Raw genomic sequence first — 21,046 nt, 5'->3', positions numbered from 1 at the left:
AAACAACAAAAAAACCAATTTTTTTTAACTTACCTAGGTAGTATGTGTATTTATTGTGGTGCTGGCAATAGAACTCATGGCCTCACTGATTCGAGACAAGCATTCTGTCCCCAGCCCCCAACTAGCTTTTTCTATACAGCCCAGGCTAACTTGCCTAGTGATGATACAGTGGCCTGGGCCTCCTAAGTTAATTAGCAAAGAAGAAAATACCCCACAAAAAAATGGCCACATGCTAATATGATGGAGTCAGTTCTTCACCCGAGGATTCTTCTTCCCAGGTGTGTCAAGTTGACAATAAAGATTAGCCATCATGGTGAGTCTGGGAAGTTTATCAAGACTCTGTCTCAAAAGATCACAATGAGCTAGACAAGGTGGCACACACGTGTAATCTCAGCAGGAAACAGTCTGAGGCCAGTCAGGGCTACATAGCAAATCTTTGTTTGCTATGAGGGTTGAAAAGATGTCTTAGAAAAAAAGAGGGAGAGCTGTCTTAGATGCTCATCTGGAGTATCAGGTTTAGTTCCCAACACCGCATCATGATGCATAGCCATCTCTAAATCGTCTGAGGGCACTGGGCATGCACATGGGGCATAGACATACATGCAGGCAAAACACCCATACACATAATATTAGGAAAGAGAGAGAGAGAGGGCGAGGATAGCAGATTGCTATCTACTATCTTCACTTACTCAGTGTGTGTCAGTCCCTGGGTTCAATTCCCAATACTCTCAAAATAGAACAAATTGGGATACAGGGAAAATTTTAAGTAAATAAATGATAACACAGAGCAAAGTGCTCTGTATAAAATCAGGTGCTGACCCAGTGTGCTGCCCTCTGTACCTTAAAAACTCGCATCGTGTGATGCTTGTGAAGGTCTCCAGCCTCTCTTGGCACAGGAAGAGGGAGGGAATGAGGCAGCGGCAGCGGCATGAGTGTTTAATTAGAAACAGGGAGAGCCTTGCATGTGCTGCACTTGGTTTATAAAGCATTTCTACAAACAAAACATTTCTACAAGAGATCCTCTCTCACACAAATTTTTTGGTATTAGATTTATTTAGCTTTATGTGTAGGAATGTATTTCCTGGATGCGTACATATATTGTGCTGTGTGTGTGCCTGGTGCCCATGGAGGTCAGAAAACAGTGTTGGATCTCCTGGAACTAGAGTTGAGATGGTTGTGAACCATTGTGTAGGTGCTAAGGTAGGAAACCAGGTCCTCTGCAAGAGCAACAAGTGCTCTAAACTGAGCTGTCTCTTCAGCCCATACACAGATCTTTAAAAAAAAAAAAAAAAAGATGGGGTTATGGGCTGGGACAGAGAGGAGATGGCACCAGCTGGGGGTGCCGGTAGTAACTGACAGGTCCCAGCCTTCCCTGGCTGTCCAGGAGTTGAGCTGAAATGCACCACTGAAGGTTCCTAACCTCAGAGCATCCTCGAGGAGCAGTGGCTCATCCCACTCATCTTTCAGTTCAGTGAGATGCTAAAATATGGAAGATACAGCATTGATCTCCGAGGAGAGGGGTTCTTTGGGACCATGTCAGCTTGTTATGCTTGCAGATGCTCTTTGTTTTCCTGTGTTTGCAGCTGCTCTGAGCGAGACCCTCTGGAGTTCCTGATGGCAGGGGAGTGGTTTCTGGTGCTGGCTGGGGTGTAGCTATCAGTCAAGGATCCATATATAAGCGGCTCTGGTACACAATAAAGGGGCATTCTTGTTTCAAGGATGACTCGTGTCTCTGTGCCTCTACCTTCCATGTTCTGAGGTTAAAGCTACCGTGCTTTGCTGCTAAGTGGGTTCTCACTAAACAAAGTGATACCAGTAGAATGAGGGGGTTACCAAGGGAGTGAAGTCCTGGAAGGGCTGGAGCTGCTACTGAACACTGGCGTTCATAGAGTAAGCTGTTCTATGGACACATTCTCCAGTACCTGCTCCCTTGCCTTCTGTGCCAGAGATGGCGCACACTGACCGAGAACTGTTGCGTATTTGACACAGCTTTTAAATAATCTGATGTTAGTGGGGCATGGTGGTACACACCTCCAATCCCAACACTTGGGAGGCAGAAGCAGGCAGATTTTGAGGCCAACCTGGTCTACAAAGTAAGTTCTAGGCCAACCAGGACCATATAGTGAGACCCTGTTTTAAAAGGAATCTATCTAAATTGGTTGCTAACATTTAAAAATCATATTTCAAGGGTTGGACACGTGGCTTACCAGTCAAGAGAGTATGCTGCTCTTCCAGAGGACCTGAGCTCGGCCCCCAGAACTCACTGCAGGCAGCTCACAGCCAAGGATCCAACACCTCTGACCTTTGCAGCATCTGAGCTCATGCACAAACCCACATACAAACTGACATACACTTAATTAAAGATAAATACAAATATTTCAAATCATTGGATTTCCAGATACTTCATAAAAACTGGAAAACGGAGCAGGAGCGACATAGAAAGACCCTCCTCAAAAAAGACCAAAAAGAAAAAAAAATCCACATAACTGAGGGAAAAAATTAGGCTTTAAGCAGAAATCATACTGATAATTAAAGTTTCATAATTTTCATAAAAAAATGACACTGAGGCTGACCTAAGGAACTGTAGTGAAGGACAGGGGAAGGACAGATGTACAGAACATCTCAAAGAAAGCGGGGGTTCTGGAGAGATGGCTCAGAGGTTAAGTACAGTGGGCTGTACTTCCAAAGGTCCTGAGTTCAATTCCCAGCAACCACTTGGTGGGTCACAAGCATCTGTAATGAAATATGCTGCCCTCTTCTGTCCTGCAGGGACATATGCAGGCAGACCACTGTATACTTAATAAATAAATCTTAAAAAAAAAACAAAAACAAACAACAACAACAACAAAAGCAGCCGGAACGAGCCAAGTATAATGGCACACATTTTTACTTTAGTTTGGTTTTCTGAGGCAGGGTTTCTCAGTGTAGCCTTGGCTGTCCTGGAACTCGCTCTGTAGACCAGGTTGACCTCAAACTCACAGAGACCTGCCTGCCTCTGCCTCTGGAGTGCTTGAACTAAGGTGTGTGCTGCTGGGTGGTGTGGCGCACGCCTTTAATCCCAGCACTGGGGGTGGCAGAGGCAGGCAGGTCTCTGTGAGTTGGAGGACAGACTGGTCTACAGCGTGAGTTCCAGGACAGCCAGAACTACACACAGAGATCCTATCTCGAAAAAACAAACAAACATCAACAACAAAAAAGTGCTGGGGTTGGTAGCACAGGAGAGCTTGGTTATACTTTTGTACCAAAAGTCCTTATTTGCCATAAAGGGTGAGGGTACAAAATTGTAGCCTTCTAGCAAGTATCTTGTCTACTTGGTACACAACAGTGACCCACACTTGTGTAATCGGCCACTGGGATTGTGCCCCAGTGCCCCAATATACTGGGGTACAGTATATTGACCACAAACAAAGTGGCATCAGCACTGAAGGCATCAATTTCTCCTAAACTCTATGTTAGAGCTAATGGTCAACTTACTTTTTTAAATGCTCAAATTATGTCTGTCTATCTCTCTTTGCAAATGTGAGTGTGCAGAGAAGTGTGCTTGTAGATAGGGAGGTATTTAAAAGACTAGGAGCAGGAGCAGTGAACTGACTCAGCAGGTAAAGGCAGATGCTCTGCAAGCCTGATGATCTAAGTCTGATTCCTGGAACCCATGTAAGGGTGCAGAATCATCCTTAGACCTACGCACAATAGTTCCCCACACACACACCCCAGTTCTCTCTCACACACACACCAGTTCTTTCTCTCTCTCTCTCTCTCTCTCTCTCTCTCTCACACACACACACACACACACACACACACACACGAATACCAGACATCTCAGTGGTTAAGAACACTTGCTGTTCTTGCAGAGGATCCAGGATCCAGGTTTGGTTCCTAGCACCTACATCAGGCAGCTGACAGCTTCCTCTAACTCCAGTAACTCCAGCTCTAGTTCCACGGAATCTAATGGTGCCTTCTGGCCTCTCTGGACATTAGATCCATGTGGTGCACATACAGACAGTCAGACACCGATAACAGTAAATTTAAAAGAGCAGTAACGAACATCTGTCATACATTTCTTCTCCCTTCCTGATGTCATGTTAATAGCTACATTTCTGCACTTTTTTAATTGTATAGGTGTGAGTGTTTTGTCTGCAAGCATGCTTGTGCACTGCATGAGAATCTTGTGCCCACAGAAGTCAGCAGAGGGCTTTGGATCCTCTGGAACTCAGGCTATCCGTGTAGGTTCTGGGAATTGAACCAGGTCTTCTGTAAGATCTTCACCACTGAGCCATCTCTCCAGGACCCCCGCTTTCTTTGAGATGTTCTGTACATCTGTCCCTCCCCTGTCCTTCACCACAGTTCCTTAGGTCAGCCTCAGTGTCATTTTTTATGAAAATTATGAAACTTTAATTATCAGTATGATTTCTGCTTAAAGCCTAATTTTTTCCCTCAGTTATGTGGATTTTTTTCTTTTTGGTCTTTTTTTGAGGAGGGTCTTTCTATGTCTCTCCTGCTCTGTGTAGATGAGGCGTTTGCCTCTCCTAAGTGCTGGGATTAAAGGTGTGTGTTCAGTTCTGTTTAGTTAATAGACAGCACTATCCTCATCCCACACAGCTTTCTCTTCATCACGTGTTTGACACCCTCATAAACCTTTGACCTCAGCCAGGCAGGCATAGTGGCACACACCTTTAATCCCATAACTCAGGAGACAGAAGCAGGCAGATCTCTGTGAGTTTGAAACCCGAGTTCCAGGAGAGCCAAGGCTACACAGAGAAACTCTGTTTCAGAAAAACAAAAACAAAAACAAAAACAAAAAAAATGCCAAACAAACAAAAACCTTTGGCGTCTAAGCTTGAGCATGGAGCTTTGCTCCTTCGGTACTGTGCTTTTCCTGTTGGAGTGCATTCTGAAGTTCTTGTGAAGAAAACTGAACCCACCACGCCTCTGTGTAAGCCAGCATCTCTGTCAAAAGGCACAGTGCACATTCATATTTGACCGTGTTATATTGAACAGTGTTCTCTCACCTCACTTAACACTGGGGTCCAAGGGATTTTTCTAATAAAAAAAACAAACCAACTGCTACTGATATGCAGAGTCATAGCACCTCTCCCTGTCGAGACAGCCGTGCTGCTGCTGAAAGACCTTAAAGCATGGCTCTAAGCATCACTCCTCCCCCATGTGGTGGGTCACACCGAAGTCCTAGCACTTGGGAAACTGAAGCAGGGTTGCTGTGAGCTTGAGGCAAACCTGGGCTAAAGAGTAAGGACATCTCTGAAACCAAGCAAACAAACAGACAACAAAACAAGGGGTTGGAGAGATGACTTGATGGTTGAGAATACTTACCGCTCATGCAGAGAACCCAAATTCAGTTCCCGGCACCCCATCAGATAGTTCACGACCTCCTGTAACTCTAGCTTCAGGCAATCTGGTTCCCTTTTCTGGCCTCTGTAGGCACTGAATTCACATGCATACATACACACACACAAAAATCTAAATATGTGTGTATACACACACACACATTATCTTAGTTATGGTTTCTTTTCCTGCAACAAAACACCATGACCAAAAAGGAAGTTGAAAAGGAAAAGTTTATTTGGCTTGCATCTTCATATCACTGTTCATCAACAAAGTCAGGACAGGAACTCAAACAGGAACCTGGAGGCAGGAACTGATGCAGGGACCATAGTGTTTCTTACTGGCTTGCTCTCTGTGGCTTTTTCAGCCTGCCTTCTCACAGAACCAGAACCACCAGCCCAGGGATGGCACCACCCAAAATGAACTGAGCCCTTCCCCATCAATCATAACCAAGAAAAAGATCTGCCTGCCTCAGCCTCCTGAGTGCTAGGACTAAAGGCCACCACCAACCGGCTAATCTACAGCCCAATCTTAAGGAGATATTTTCTCAACTGAGGTTCCCTTCTCTCAGATGACTTTAGTTTGTGTCAAGTTAGCATAAAACTAGCCAACACACATATATAATATCTAAAAATACTCTCATACATATTTAAAAACAGACTGGGTGATAGTTCATTGCAAAGGGTACTTGCTGCATAACTCTTAAGAACTTGAGTTTTGGATACCCAACATCCACATAAAAGCCAGGCATGGCAGCAGCTATGTGTAACCCAGGGCTAGGAGTGGGAATCTCTGAGGTTCACTGGTCTGAATCTCAGTCTTCAGGTTCAATGATAAATAAGGTTGTGCTGAGTGATTATATGAAGATTCCTAACATTGACTTCTGGTTTCCACCGCACACACACACACACACACACACACACACACACACACACACACCCCACAAAAAGAAAGAAAGAAAGAACACTAGATGAACGTCACTCCTTGTTAGTAAAAGTCTGCCTTAGCTGCTGTTCCATTGCTGTGAGGAGACACCACGACCAAGCAGCCTATAAAAGAAGGCACTGAATTGGGGATTTGCTTAGTTTCAGAGGGTTAGTCCATCATGGTGGGGAGCATGGCGGCAGGCAGGAATGGAACTGGAGCTGTAGCTAAGAGTTTACATCTTATCCACAAAATGGGGGCAGAGAACAAGAGACTGAGCCTGTTGTGGGCTTTTGAAACCTAAAAGTCCAACCCCAGTGACACACTTCCTACAACAAGGCCACACCTCCTAATCCTTCCTACCCAGTTCTGCAAACTCTGAGCCTATGGGAGCTGTCTTCATTCAGAACATCGCAGTCATAAATGAGTCCTGTTGAGGACTGAGTTTCCACCTTTCAGTCCAACACCAGAGTGCGCCACTCTTACCTCCGGACAGTGTTTACCATCTTCTAATGCCATCCTCTGGTTTCTGTGTATCTCAGTGGTGAGCGCTTGTCTGGCATGTGAAAAAGCCCTGAGTTCAAACATCCAGCCACACATCCTACAGTGTCTTTGTGAATTGTAAGTCCGTTTAGCTGAAAATGTGCGTCTTTAACAAACATGTTGTCCTCCTCTGTTCTCGGCATCACTTCCTTCTTTAAGGCCCTTCGTCCCAACTCTCACTGTCAGACCAATCTGCTGAGACCCTACAAGCGACAAGCGACATTCTGTCCCTGCAACCCACATGCCGAAAGGGAAGAAATTACAACTTGTCCTCTGATTGCTACATGCATGAAGTGGCATATGGGTACACACAATAAGGAAATATATAAGTATTATAATCTTGTCTTATTCTATTTTTTGAGGTAGGGTCTTACTATATAGCTGTGGCTAACCTGAAACTATGCAGACCAGGATGGCCTTAAGCTCATCAAGATTCACTTGCCTCTGCCTCCCGAGTTCTAAGATTAAAGGAAGAATTAAAGGTGTGCATCACCATGCATGACCCCTAATGTTATAATTTTTTTAAAAGATTCATAGATTCTTACGTGTGTTGGTGCTTGCCTGCATGTGTGCCCATACACCACATATATGCAATACCCATAGAGGCAAAAAGCGGGTGTCTTGCCTCTGTAGCTGGAGTTATAGATGGTTGTAAGTTGCCATGTCGGTGCTAGAAACTAATCCTGGTCCTCTGCAAGAGCAGCCAGTGCTCCTCGCTGCTGAGCTGCCTCACCGGCCCTGCTACTTCTGAAGGAGTTCAGTCCAGGTGCCCCTCACCCTCAACTCCTTGTCAAACCTCCTAGTGCTCCCACCTTCCCTTCCCACAGCTGTTCACACTTCTGGGGTGATCTGTAATGTCCTGACAGGCACGGCACTGCATTTGAAGTGAGAATATTGTCTTCGTAACTGCACAGTATCCACAGATGCTGGTGATGGTCTAAGGCACAGCTCAGTGATGAAGGTACACAAAGTATTAGATTTAGACTCCAGCAGAACACAGCATAAGAATGTAGCCATGCATGATATCTACCTTTTAATTAATCAAGGAAATGTCTGACAGTTGTCACTAACTTGTTAACATTTGCATTTGGGCTCTATAAGGTGAGCTATGGTGCTGTGTTTCCTAGGGTGTTGGAATATACCCCAACAAGAGGGGATAATTTTCTTCCGGGCTCTGATGTTAATAGCTCTTGCCAGTGGTTTTTAATTTTGATTTTACTATATATTAAATTTTTGTGTTAAAATCTTATGCATGTGGTGCTGAGAGATGTCTCAGAGAGGTTCAGAGCCCTGACTGCTTTTCTGGAGGACCTGAGTTCAATTTCCAGCAACCACATGGTGACTCACAACCATCTGTAATGAGGTCTGATGCCCTCTTCTGGCCTGCAGGCATACACGCCGACAGAATATTGTATACATAATAAATAAATAAATAAATAACCTTATGCATGTTCTAACTGCGCATATGTCTGTGCATCGCTTGTGTCCTCCAGAAGAGCAGCTAATGTTCTTAACCATTGAGCATTGCTTCAGGTCCTAGATCTTGACTAACTTAGCTCAGTGATTTCTGCTCTGAGTTCCTGGATAAAATCCCTAGCTCTACCATGGCTTCTTGTCGGACTCCATGGGGTGCCTGGAATCGAAAAGGACTTCACAGAGTGAAAATGATTCAATGCGAACCAGGTAAAGATGTTAGAACAATGCCCAGTAAGCCGAGGAGTTTTGAGAACTCTTAGGAAGGGCATTAGTAAGTGGGAGTGGGTGCTTTATTTTCTCCCCTCCGTCCCAGTGTGTCTGTCCTCCTGGAAGCCCACGCTGATGCAGTTGTTCACTGCTTCCAGGTCTCTGCCTCACTGGGCTCACACACACCCCTTACCAGAGGCAGTGCTCTTGGCCACTAGGAGGAGCATTTGTGCCACAGAAGCCAGCCTCGGATTTCTGGCCACCTTTTATCCCTCTGGAGAGAACAGCTTGGGATGTTCCGTTTTGGGATGACAGCCTTGGCACCTTCTCCCCACGACGGTTCTACCAGCCTGGAGCTCTCTAGGTCTAGGTTTAGCCCACTGAGCCCAGGATGGTTAGTCCCCTGTTTTGCCTATGAAGGGGATGTTCCTTCTACATGAGGCTTAGTTGGGCACTAATAAAAAAAAATGAAATATCTTGACATAAATCTGGTGTTCTAGTGTACATCTGTAATGCAGCATTTAGGAAGCTGAGGCAGGATTGCCAAAGCTTAAGGCCAGCTTGTACTGGCTACATCATTAGTTCCGGGTCACTCTGGGGGTCTCAAACAAGCAAACAAACAGACAACAATAAACAAATTCACAGATACAAACCAAGCCAAATCACCCTGTGAACTATGAAGAACCAATAGGTTAAACTTGTGTGATCTCACCCTGTGTCCCCTTCCTCCGTGGACACTCGTGCCCAGAGTCTGTGCCTTTCCTGGAAGGGGTCCCAGAACACTTTGTCCCCACTGAAAACAGGAGGGGACAAGCACGAACATACACAAGAGGTCGGGTCTTTACAGAAACATCTGGAGTGGTGAAATGCCCCACATCACCAGAGAGAGTTTAATTTTTTTCCTGAAAAGTTGAGTGATTTTGTAAATAAAATAATGAATGAAGTTGGGTGTGACCCCATAAACCTGTAATCCCAATACTTAGCAGGTGGAGGCAGGGAGCCAGGAGTTCAAGGTCATCATTAGCTACAGAGTAAGCTCTTGGACAGCCTGAGCTATTTGAGATCCCTCTCAAAAAATTCATAAGGAAATGTGAATGAGTGAATGTATGGAATATTGGAGTGTGAGCCCTCCCTAGGGGACACTTTCAGCCTCGGTACACTAGGTGGCAGCACGAAGCAGCAGAAGGGGAAACCAGACTGGTCCAGGACTGCCCCAAAAAGGGGCTTCCTTTGTGTTCCCCTGGCTTTGAGCCCTGCTTCTCTTCCCACTCTAGGGTTAGGACACCACATCCAGCAGGGCCAAACACCTGGAGTTCTTCTCAGAACCCCTGAAGTAAGCTCTTCAGCTCTCAGAAGGAAAACTCGGACCTGGCGTGAGAAATGGGATAAGAAGACACATAGATCGGTAGACGCCCTACTCTACGCTGATGAGGAGTTTTTAAAATCAAACAGTGGCTCCCTGAGACAGTGTTGCCTTGCCAACCCTGCCTCAGGACAAGCTCCAGTGAGCCTCTCTAATTTCTTCATACAGCTAGATCACAGATAGCCGTGGTCCATTTTACTTCCGTCGCATAGCGGATCTTTGCTATACCACAGAAGCCACGGGCCACTGAGTAAATCCATCACGGACAGGAAACTGTGATCTGACCACCTTTGCCTTCTGTCACAACTCAGCACTGCCCACCACTCCTCAGCTCCACTGTCTAAGGGCTTTGGGACACTAAAGTGAAATTACTCCCTTTCTGCTCCAGACAGACAGACAGCCATTAGACAGACTTTTCTAAGCACCCACTATGTGCTCAGCCATGCGTTAGCTCCTTGATAGAGGAATGGACCAAAAAAGGAGCATGACACCCACCCACACTCTCATCCATCCCAAAGAGGAATTCCTTCTTCATACCTAAACTGGCCATGTTGGTCTTTTCTGGTTTTTCACGGTTGTTGCTTGTTGTTTTTGAGATAGACCTAGGCTAGCTTTTGAGTAAGTCTGTCTTAATCACTGTCCTGTTGCTGTGAAGAAACACCATGACCAAGGCAAATTCTTATAAAAGAAAGCATCTAGTTGGGAGCTTGTTTACAGTTTTTGAAGCTTAGTTCATTCCCATGATGGCAGAGAGCCTAGCAGTAGGCAGGTGTGGTGCTGGAGTAGCTGGGAGCTACTTCCCAATTCACAGGCACAGAGAGATTAAGACTGGGCCTGGAAGGAGCTTTTGAAACCTCAAAGCCTGCCCCTAGTGACACACTTCCTCCAACAAGGCCATGCCTGTATGAACCTTTGCGGGCCATTCTTATTCAAATCACCACAGCACCCTACTTTACTTTCTGTTGCTTTGTTAACATCCTGACCAAAAGCAACTTGGGGAGGAAAAAGTTTATTTGACTTACACATCCCCATTACAATCCATCACTGAGAGAAGTCAGGACAGGAGCTCAAGGCAGGAATCTGGATGCAGGAACTTGCTTCCCATGGCTTGCTCAGTTTGCCTTCTTATACACCTCAGAACCACAAGTTGGCTGGGACCTCCAACGTCAGTCATTAACTAAGATAAGGCCCTACAGACTCACCTACAGGCCAATCTAATGAGGCATTTTCTAAACTAAAGTTCTCTCCTCCCAGATAACCTCATCTGTGTCAAGTTGACAAAATTAACCAGCACAGAGGATGATTTTGAACTTCTGTCCTGTTTGCCTCTACTCTCCAGTCCTGAGATCCCAGATCACCACAATGCTTGCACGCTGTCCTGCACACCTCGCCCAAACCTACCTCTTTCCCGTTCCTAGTCACAAAGTCTTCTGTCCTGTTAGTAAGTCCGGCCCTCTTCTTCCTGGCAGCTGTCTAACAACTAAAGACAGACACTAGATCTCTATGACTCATTACTTCTCACAAATCTTCACCCCAGGAGACACTCTCTTTTGCAAGAATCATCTGAAGTATTCCTCCCATCTGCTAGGCACCTCACAAGGTCATGTCATCTCATTTACTGTTCACCATGAACTCTATTCTAAGATACAGACAATGGGGCAGGTGAGGTGAAGCAGCCAGCTACCCGCTGCCCCACACTCCTTAGCTGCAGAAGGGCCCTGATGCCATTAGTCCTCTTGGTGGTGCTATCTCCTTAGTCAGCCTTCTGTTCAGATGGAGCTAGGCTCAGCAGCGCCTGTCCCCTCCTTTGGTCTGGATAAGGCCATCCATGGAGCACTACAAGCTCATCGTGGGCTAATGGGTACCTAGATATCTGAAGTCTTGAAATTGACATCATTGAACGTGGCCTCTCAGGCTGCCTGCTTTCTCCCGCACCCCGTGTGTTCTGTGTCACACGCATGCTTCAAAGACATTCCAGCTCATACACCTGGTCTATGACAAAGCCACCCTCACTCTGTTTTGCTCTGACTGTTCTCTTTCTCTCTCCTAGCGTTTAACCAGGCCAGCCTTAAACACTTTGTTTTCTTGCCATAACCTCCCATGTGTTGGAATTACAGACATGTGCTAAATTTTCTCTACAGAATTTCTACCTATATTTTGTGAGCAATAATTTATGTCCTGTTTTCACTCCTCAGCCATGACACGCTCCCAGACCATTGTTTTTTCCCTTACTGCCTTATATATGGAGGTACCCAGCAAACATTTGTCAAATTAATTAACTTAGGAACTAGGAGTTCATCCTTTGTTTCTGAAGGCAAAGCCTCAAAACTTCCCATCAACTCTCTTAAATGGATGGATACCTCCTAACATCTGCCCTGGGTTCCTTCCCTGCCTGACTTTGCAGGAGGAATGGTGTGAAGTCTCAGGCAACTTCATAGCAGCCCTGGGGACAGGTTTGACCTCTGGGGAGTCAGAAGGCAAAGGGCGCTGTGCCCGAGACCCACAGCTGGAAGGAGCAGAACCCGTTTGCTTTCTGTGTGCTCCACCTCGGCTCTAAATGAAGTATGTTCCCCTCCTGGGGGTCAGACATTCGCGGGCATTCGCGCCCATCAGCCCCAATCAGCAGTTGTTTGGCAGAAAGACCGGCTTCTTCAGATTGCCCCCTTAAAGACCTTGAACAGGGCAGAAAGCAGCTAGCAGGTATGGCTGAATAATACAATGAGGTAGGAACAGCCTCAAGGGAAGCTTAGTGAAGAGAGGGGCTGTTCCTGAGATACGCACTCCACTGGCTTGATTCCGGGCTTCCTGACCTGGTCCCCGTCTGAGCTGCCTTCTCAGTAAGGCCCCACCAGCACTGTCTGTGCTGTTTTGTATTTCTTCCCACCCTAATCACTATCTTTATTTTTGTTATTTATTTTTTCTGTCAGTGTGTGAGCGCACATGCATGGTGACACATGTAGATGTGTGTGAACACACATGGAGGCCAGAGGTTGGCAGAGGTGTCTTCCTCTATTGCCTTCCTCTTTTTGCTTTTGAAAAAAAGGTCTCCTCTGAACCTAGGCTCTCCTTCCTACCTGTTGGAGCTCAGCAGCTGGTCACAACTCCCCAGGATCCTCCTGTCTCAACCTCTCTGGCAGGACACCAGTCCTGTTAGCTTTTACATCCTGCTGGAGATCTAAGCTCAATTCCTTGGACTCCTTAGTCTGGGTTCCTATCGCTGTGATGAAACATCATGATAAAAGCCACCTGGGAGGAAAGGGTTTGGCTTCCACTTCCACATCACTGTTCATCACTGAAGGAAGTCAGGACAGAAACTCCAGCAGGACAGGATCCTGGAGGCAGAGCTGACACAGAGGCCATGGAGGGTGCTGCTTACTGGCTTGCTCCTTATGTCTTGCTCAGTCTGCTTTCTTATAGAACCCAGGAGCCAGGGATGGCTCCACCCATAGTGGACTAGGCCCTGCCCCATCAATCACTAATTAAGAAAATACCCTACAGTTTTGCCAACAGCCCAATCTTTTGTTTTGTTTTGTTTTGTTTTTTGAGACAGGGTTTCTCTGTAGCTTTGGAACCTGTCCTGGAACTAGCTCTTGTAGACCAGGCTGGCCTCTGCTTCCCAAGTGCTGGGATTAAAGACATGCGATGGCACCACTACCACCTAGCCTACAGCCCAATCTTATAGAGACATTTTCTCAACTGAGGCTCTAGATTGTCGAGTGGACATGAATCTAGCCAGCACACCTACTTTAGCTGTCTCCCAGCACCCTCCCTGTCTGTCCTGTATACATTAGGATCTAATTTCCAAAGGCCAGTTTGCATGTCTACCCTCCCAACTCTAGTAGTAGCTCACTCCCAGGAGACTGATGAAATATTGTTCCTAACCTGCCCTTGGCTTTACCATGCCCTTCTAGACAAGAGAACCAGGTGACTGAGCCAGTGGGGATAGCACCCAGAATAAATGAGTCGAGATAAAAACAAATTAGTGTTTATTGGATTTTTGTGCACCTTTCCCCATAATTTTGCCCAGGGATGGATGAAAGCCAGATTTCAGCAATTATGTCCCGGTAGTCTCAGGTGGGAACAATGCAAAATGACTAGAAAGAGCCCAGCATTGGCCTGGGCTAAGGTGGCCTCAAGGCAAAGACAGCAGGACAGTGGGGTACTGAATAGCCTGTCCCATACCTCCACAGGGGGCTGATCCTGAGAGACCCCAAGAGCCCTGGCCCGCCCCTCTCCCCATTCCCATCAGGGAAGGCTCTCTGGGAAGAAGGCAGGTCAGGCGCATAGTGACCTTTCACACCTCAGACAAGCTAAGTTTGTTTTCTGCCTTTCTGTCCGGGGCTCAGCTGGGGGGTGGGGAGGATGGGGTGGGCCTTTCCCATTCTCTTGGTACAAATACCCCAGAGGAGCTGAAGTGGAGGGAGTAAAGGATCTATTTATTTTGGCTCAGGAGGGACAATGTAAGCAGATGGCCTTTGATGGGATTAGCGGCGTAATCTCTAAGACCCTGGTAAATTGGAAAATGATCCATTATATTCCAGAACCTTTGGCGGCTTCAGCCCCTGGGGAGGGAGGGGCAGGCTGAGGGGCACCTTGTTAGAATGGACCCCTCTGGGAGCGATGGAATCCTGCTCTGGAGCGCTTGGGGGGCGGTTAGACTCTCTTCCTTGGAGACAGAAATAAGGACCCTGGCCCTCTAGGCTCCCTTTTCTTCTGCACGTGTCCCCAAACCCTCCTAGCAGCCCAGGGTATGGGAGGGGCGGGGGTGGGGAAGATAATGTCACTGAATCTCTTGCCTTGGAAGGAAAGAAAACTCTTAGAATTTAGTCTGTCTGCCTCAAGATTTCCATCCATGTCCTCCCCAGCATCTCCCCTTCTGCTGCACAACGGACTCCAGGGAGAGCGTCCACTACTGGGCATGGGATTGGGAACTGGAAGGGATAGAAAAGGCAGGCGTGGCAAACCGCCCTAGCCTAGAAGGGCTCCTCTCCTTCTGGAGGTCCTCCAGGTGCCAGGCATGGTGGGGATTGTGGGTGCTGACAGAGGTTGTGTGTGGGTCCCATTTCAACTGACTTCTTGCAGTTTATACAGAATGTTAGGTGTACAGAATCTCAAGTCTGGCACTGAATGAGGAGCCAGACACGGTGGGTGATTAGCTCGAGGTCATCCAGGTCAGCAAGAGGATTGAAACAACCTCCCCTCCCGCACCGATGGCTTTTCTGCTTCTCCTCTGCTTCTCCGTCCTGTCATCTTCCCCCGCCTTGGAGCTCTTCCTCATGTTTTCATGCTCCTTGTATTTGACTCTCTGTCTTTCTAATGCAGGAACCACACATCTGCCAATCTCACGTGCTATAATCTGTACAAGTGGAATTTGTACCTGTCTCATTCACTTTTAACGCTCCCATCATTAGAACATTATGCTGTAAAGTCTGTTCATGTAGACAAACACGTCTATATTTTCCCTTTACTGAATAACATCCTGTTTATCTATTTTAGCATTTTAAGAAATTTTTCAAATATCTTTTTTGTTTTTGTTTAAGACAAGTTCTTCCTATGTACTTTGAGCTAGCCTGGAACTTGTTATATAGACCAGGCTGTCCTCAAACTTATGAACTGTCTTCCTGTCTCTGTCTCCCCAAAGCTAGAATTACAGGCATACACACCTTGCCTGGCCTACACATCCCAATTTATTGTTGCATCTCTCCCTGGATAAGTATCTGAGTGAACTTAATTACACTTATAGATTTTACGTTGACTATTAAAAAATTAAAGCATGCTGGGCAGTGGTGGCGCATGCCTTTAATCCCAGCACTTGGGAGCCAGAGGCAGAAGGATCTCTGAGTTTGAGACCAGCCTGGTCTACAAAGTTCCAGGGCAGCCAGGCCGCAAAGTAAACAAACAACAAAAACAAAAACGAAACAAAATCTAAAGCATAGAGTTAAACATAATGTCAGGTCATGTAACCCCAGTACTTAGAAGGCAGAAGAAGGAGGATGAGGGATTCAAGGCCAGCCTGGGCTATATGGACATTATCACAAACAAAGAAGCAAAAAATACAAAAAGAAAAAACAAAACACAATAAAAATATATACCATCTTCACAGTTCTCTGTAAATAAATTCACAAGAGAAGTGAGGGTTAAGGATCTATCTCAGTGGTAGAGAACATGTCTGCCATGCACGAGACCATGGGTTCAATACCCCCCCTACACACACCCAAAGGAAAGAAGGAACAAAATACAAATTATTAAGCCAGAAGAGTTGCTATGAGTTCAAGGCTAGCCAGGGCAACAAGCAAAACTCTGTCTCAAAATAATAATGCTGTTGCTGGTGTTAAACACAGTGCAAACTCTATTCCCAGTAGAAGATGCCTCAGTCTGGGCTGCGTGTGTGGCTCCAGTGCACAGCACAGCGCTTGCTTAGCAGGCTTGCCTCAGCACCACTGTGACGAAGAAGAAAAAGCCCAGTGTTTTTGGAGAGTGTCATTTCTAAAAGATGCTTCAGGCAGAGGCCCTGAGAGGAATCTGACTCATACAGCATTTTATGTCAGGCTATTTCAATGTACCGTAAATTGTTTTGTTTTATGTAATTTAAAAAAAATAAAAGACCTACAGTATGCCATATCTGTTTATCCGTGAGAAATAGACGGGATTCAGAAGCGGGGTACAGGCAGAGAGGAAGGACGGCAAGGGACAGTCATCCACCCAGCCGCCTTACTGAATGGAAAGACACTCCTGAGCGAGTGAGAAGAGACTCCACCACCCCCCACCCCCCACCCCCCCCAGCCCCGCCAGCCTCCCAGGGAAGCCGCTTTCTCCCACCGTTTTGTCCAGTTAGGAAGAGGATCGCTGCACAGCAGTAGGGCCCTTCCCACCTGCCCGGCCCTAAGCGCCGCCGGTCACCCCAACCCAGGCCGCTGCGGGTTCCCTGGACCCCCAGCAGAAGCAAGAGAGTGGCCCACACCCACTCACACTAACCTCCCTCGTTTTGATGAGGTTCAGAACTTTCTGGGAACAAGTCCACTGACCTAACAGCTCAGGGTTGGTCTTATTTACCTTCTCATTTATTCATTTCTTTCTTACAGGAAGTGCTGGGGGAACCTCAGACCAGACCCGGGGAAAGTGACTACGAGCCTGCTGTGCTGGCAGCCCTCCCACCCCACAGGAAAGACCAGGAGGGCCCCGAGCGTTGCTCGGGTTTTGGGGAGAATGAAATGATCCAGCATTAGAGTGCCGGTTGCAGAGTGCAGGGACCGGGACACCCGAGGAGGGCGCAGCGTCCGGGAGAACTGGGCTGCTGGGGAAGAAAGTGCGGGAACGGCCGCGGTCCCGACCCCACGGACTTCTCCCGGGACCAAGCCACTGGGTCAGACACCGCGGGAGCCGGCTCCGCTTTGGCTGAGGGTTCGAGCCTCTGGCCGTCCTTCCGCACCCCACCGCGCCCTGGGCTGGGGCGCCCCTGGCGCTCCACTCTTCGTCTGAGCGAGGTCTGTGGTGCGGTCAGCGAGCAACTAGACTCCGGCTCCCGCGTCCTCCAGCGCCCCGTCGAGGCTCTTTCCGGGCAGGTGCGTCGCCCGCCCCCTCCGCCCCGCTCGGCCCAGCTTCCAGAACCAACAGAACCCGACAGAACGAACGAAAGAACGAACGAACGTGTCTTGTTCATCTTTCTTGCTTCATTTAGCACTACTGTCTCTTTTGTTTTAATGTTTTATTTCTTTCTAAGTAAAAACGTTCTGCTTTTTTAAAAAAATCCTTTTCCAGGTGACCACACCACACACATCTCTCTCATCCACTTGCTCCCAAGCCCCGGCTCTTTGACTTTTCTCTCCTCCCCACTTCAGGGACTGGACTCTCTGGGAGACTGACATACCAACATACTGCAGCATCTTCTGTGAGTGGCAAGGGAGAGCAGGTCAACGAGGGACAACCTCCCGTCCCCACCAGCGGGCTCTCAGTGCTCCCACACATCACTCTTCCACCCAGAGAACCTAGTACATCCAGGCCAGTTCACGCCACACCACGCTCTGCTCCATTACGTGGACTTTGCTGAATGTGGAAGACTGAACCACAGGGGCAGGAGCACCCCTGAGGGTCACACAGACTAGGCCTGCCCGCCCTGGCCTGCCCGGGGTAGACAGAGATAGCAGAAACTGGGCAAAAATTGGGACTCCTCGGGGTGGGGGCTAGAGGGGTGGAGGGTCTTCAGGCCCACAAGCCCTTGCCCCTACATTTAGCTACCTGGGAATGCCACAGCCACCTCAAGCCAACTTTCTGCACCACACACACACACACACACACACACACACACAAGATTAGCATATTACATGAAGCCCCAAACTGTACACACAGAGCGTGACTACACTCTATCATGATGGAGAATATAAGCAACGCACAGACAGCCAAACCAACCTGCTCACACCCAGTAAGGGACATGTTTCAGTTTCAGTGTTAACTTAGTGGTTATGGTGACACCAGGGGCAGAACTTGGTAGAAGAAAGGGACAGAGCACCCACATATACCCAGCCAGATTAATTTCCTTTGCCAACACTGGTACTTGCCAGCAAAACCCACCTGCTCTACACCAAGACAGTCAATGGACAACCATTGCATTTGCCTGAAAGAACACTATCCTACCTGTACAAAACACAGAGCTAGTGTTTGACCAGGACCCCCCACATGGAGATCTTTTTGTGTGAAAACAAACAAGAGCTACCTATGGTTCTAGGAAGGAAGTAATGTGTACAGATGTGTGGATGCTGACAGGCAGGGAGATGGAGAGCAGAAAGTTCCTCTTCAGCTTCTGGGGACCAATTCCAAGCTGGCAAGCTAGTCTTTGCTTCTCTTGCTCTAGGATGTAGATTTATCATCGATTCTTGTAGAGTTAATATATATAATCAAGTTACCAAATTTGGGCAATTTTAGGGAGAAACTGAGGGTGAAGGGCTGTCTCAGCTGAGCTCCAGGTCAGCAGCAGTGAGGGTAGCTAGACTTTCCTGGCTGATGTGTACAGATGCCACTGGATAAAATACAAGCTTGGTCACAAGTACAGGAGCACCTGCTCTGCACAAGTCCTGCAGAAGACCAGCGGGTGCAGTTCCTGGTGCTGGGAGGGAAGATAAGCACAAGGTATTTCTCACATATGCAGCTCCAGAGGTTTGGAAGAACTGGAGAGGTAGGAAAGTATATAGACCCTAAGCTGACCCACCTGTGTGGAGCCTTCCAGCATCAAGGGATCCAGGTGAGTGCAGAATATGCCTGGTGTCATTGCAATCTGCTCCCCAGTTTCTGGACAAAGCAGAAGAAGGGGTCCTATCCTGTCTCTCCTGTGGGATGGGGAATGAAAGCTCAGCGCCCCCCCCCCCCCCCCGCCTTGGTTGGGCTTCAGGTGCCTCTCAGGATCTCCCTCTCATTCCACGGCAGTAACCCGCCCCAGTTTCTCCTGTTTTCCGGCTTCTGCCTCTTCAGTTCTCCCAGTCAACATGACCAGACAGAAACTGGCTGGCTGGGAGTGAGGGAATTCAGATGTTCAAGCTGTGAGTGACAAGCACATATGAGCACAGGTTCATTTTCTGCATAAACATCTGATTAAAACCCCGAGGTTGTTTCCTTTTGCCTCTTTTTGGCTCCTGCTTTTTAAAATATTTATATGCATTTCTCTCAGGGACATTTTAGACCCTTCCCTGATTTCAGTGACCCCTCTCCTGTGTTGCCTTTGTAGAATGTGACTTCATTGGCAAAGGCTTTGTAGATGCCAGATGGATGGGCAAGGAAAGGGGGAGGGAGGAGAATTTGACAGATATCTCTAGGGATGTCAAAAGAAGAATTTGGGTGGGGGGGCGGCCTGAGAGGGCAGGGTGGGTTAAGACACCTGCTGCACAAGAAGATGACCTGAGCTCAGTACCCGGGATCCATGGGACAGAAAGAGAGAACCCATGCCTTCAAGTTGTCCTCTGACTGTGTGCCTGCAGGGACAATCCTCACTATAAAATAATAATAATAATATAATAATAATAATAACAATAACAATAAATGGAATAGGAAAATTTTAAAGAACTTTGGAATCAGTCAAAAAGGAACGCTCCCTTCAGAGTTAGAGGCTCCTTCTGAGCAGAGTGGGACCAGGGTTTGGTGCCACTCTGTGGCTCCACAGTCATCCAGGGCCAGCAAGGCAGAGGAAGACAAGTCCCATCCAGTCCAGCAAAGTCCTAGAAATAACAAACAGGGAAATTAATAAAACCTGGAGCTGTCTAGTCTCTCAATCTGGATGATGTGAACGCTGAGTAATGGGGGGAGTGGAATAAGAACTGGGCGGGAGTGGTGGTGGGATCGTGGGCACCTCTGCAGAGACTGAAGAACCAGAACCGAGGTCTGACCGCAGTAAGCTCAGGCTAAAGCTTCCACTGGAGCATAGAGCGCTCTCCAGCCCAGCCCTGGTAAGAAAGGCTCTCAGGTCAGCCTTGGTCCTGGTTTGTAGGTGTCCATTGGAGCGGCTGCTTGGGAGTCTTGGCCACTTACCAGGTATAGAAGGGAAAAGGTTTGATAAAGGGTGGCTCTGGGGGGGTGCAGTCTCCAGGCCTGCAATGAGTGGAGGTGTATCCCCCAGCTCAGCCAGATACATATATTTTTGTGTGCTCCCCAAATCAAGATGGCCTGTGCCTGGCCCCTACACTCTATAGACCACTGTCTCTGTCTTTGCCTTAAGGCAGTCCCTATCTCTCCCTTGCAGTCACCCCCTTTGCTCCTTCAGTCTCCACACCTTCTCCCTTGCAGTCACCCCCTTTGCTCCTTCAGTCTCCACACCTCCTTGCTGACTTTCATCACTCTTGCTTTTCCCCTGCTGTCAGTCTCCTCCTCCAAGGCTACCTTTCCCTCTTACAATGTCAGACAATTGCTGGTGTGCAGCTACAGGAGGAACCAGAGCTGATGTCAGGAAGGAGAAAGGGAAAGGAATAAATAATAATTTGCCTCCATTCAGTGTATATAGGTTGCCTGATTTGCATATATGCTAATGATGCTACAATTACTCTGCTGTTCTGGCCTAAGCTCAAGTTCTATAAATACATATGATAGCAGAGATAGGCCTTGTAACTCCACCCCACGGTGATCAGGAATGTGTGTGTATCTGTGTACTCTAGCCTAGGAGCCCTCTTTGTTGTCCTGTGCTCTCTCTGGCTTTCAGCTGTGCCTTCCTATGCT

Source organism: Myodes glareolus, chromosome 17, assembly GCF_982192425.1.
Source record: "Myodes glareolus chromosome 17, mMyoGla1.1, whole genome shotgun sequence".
In the NCBI taxonomy this organism is placed as follows: Eukaryota; Metazoa; Chordata; class Mammalia; order Rodentia; family Cricetidae; genus Myodes; species Myodes glareolus.
Note: the sequence above shows the minus strand (reverse complement) of the source record.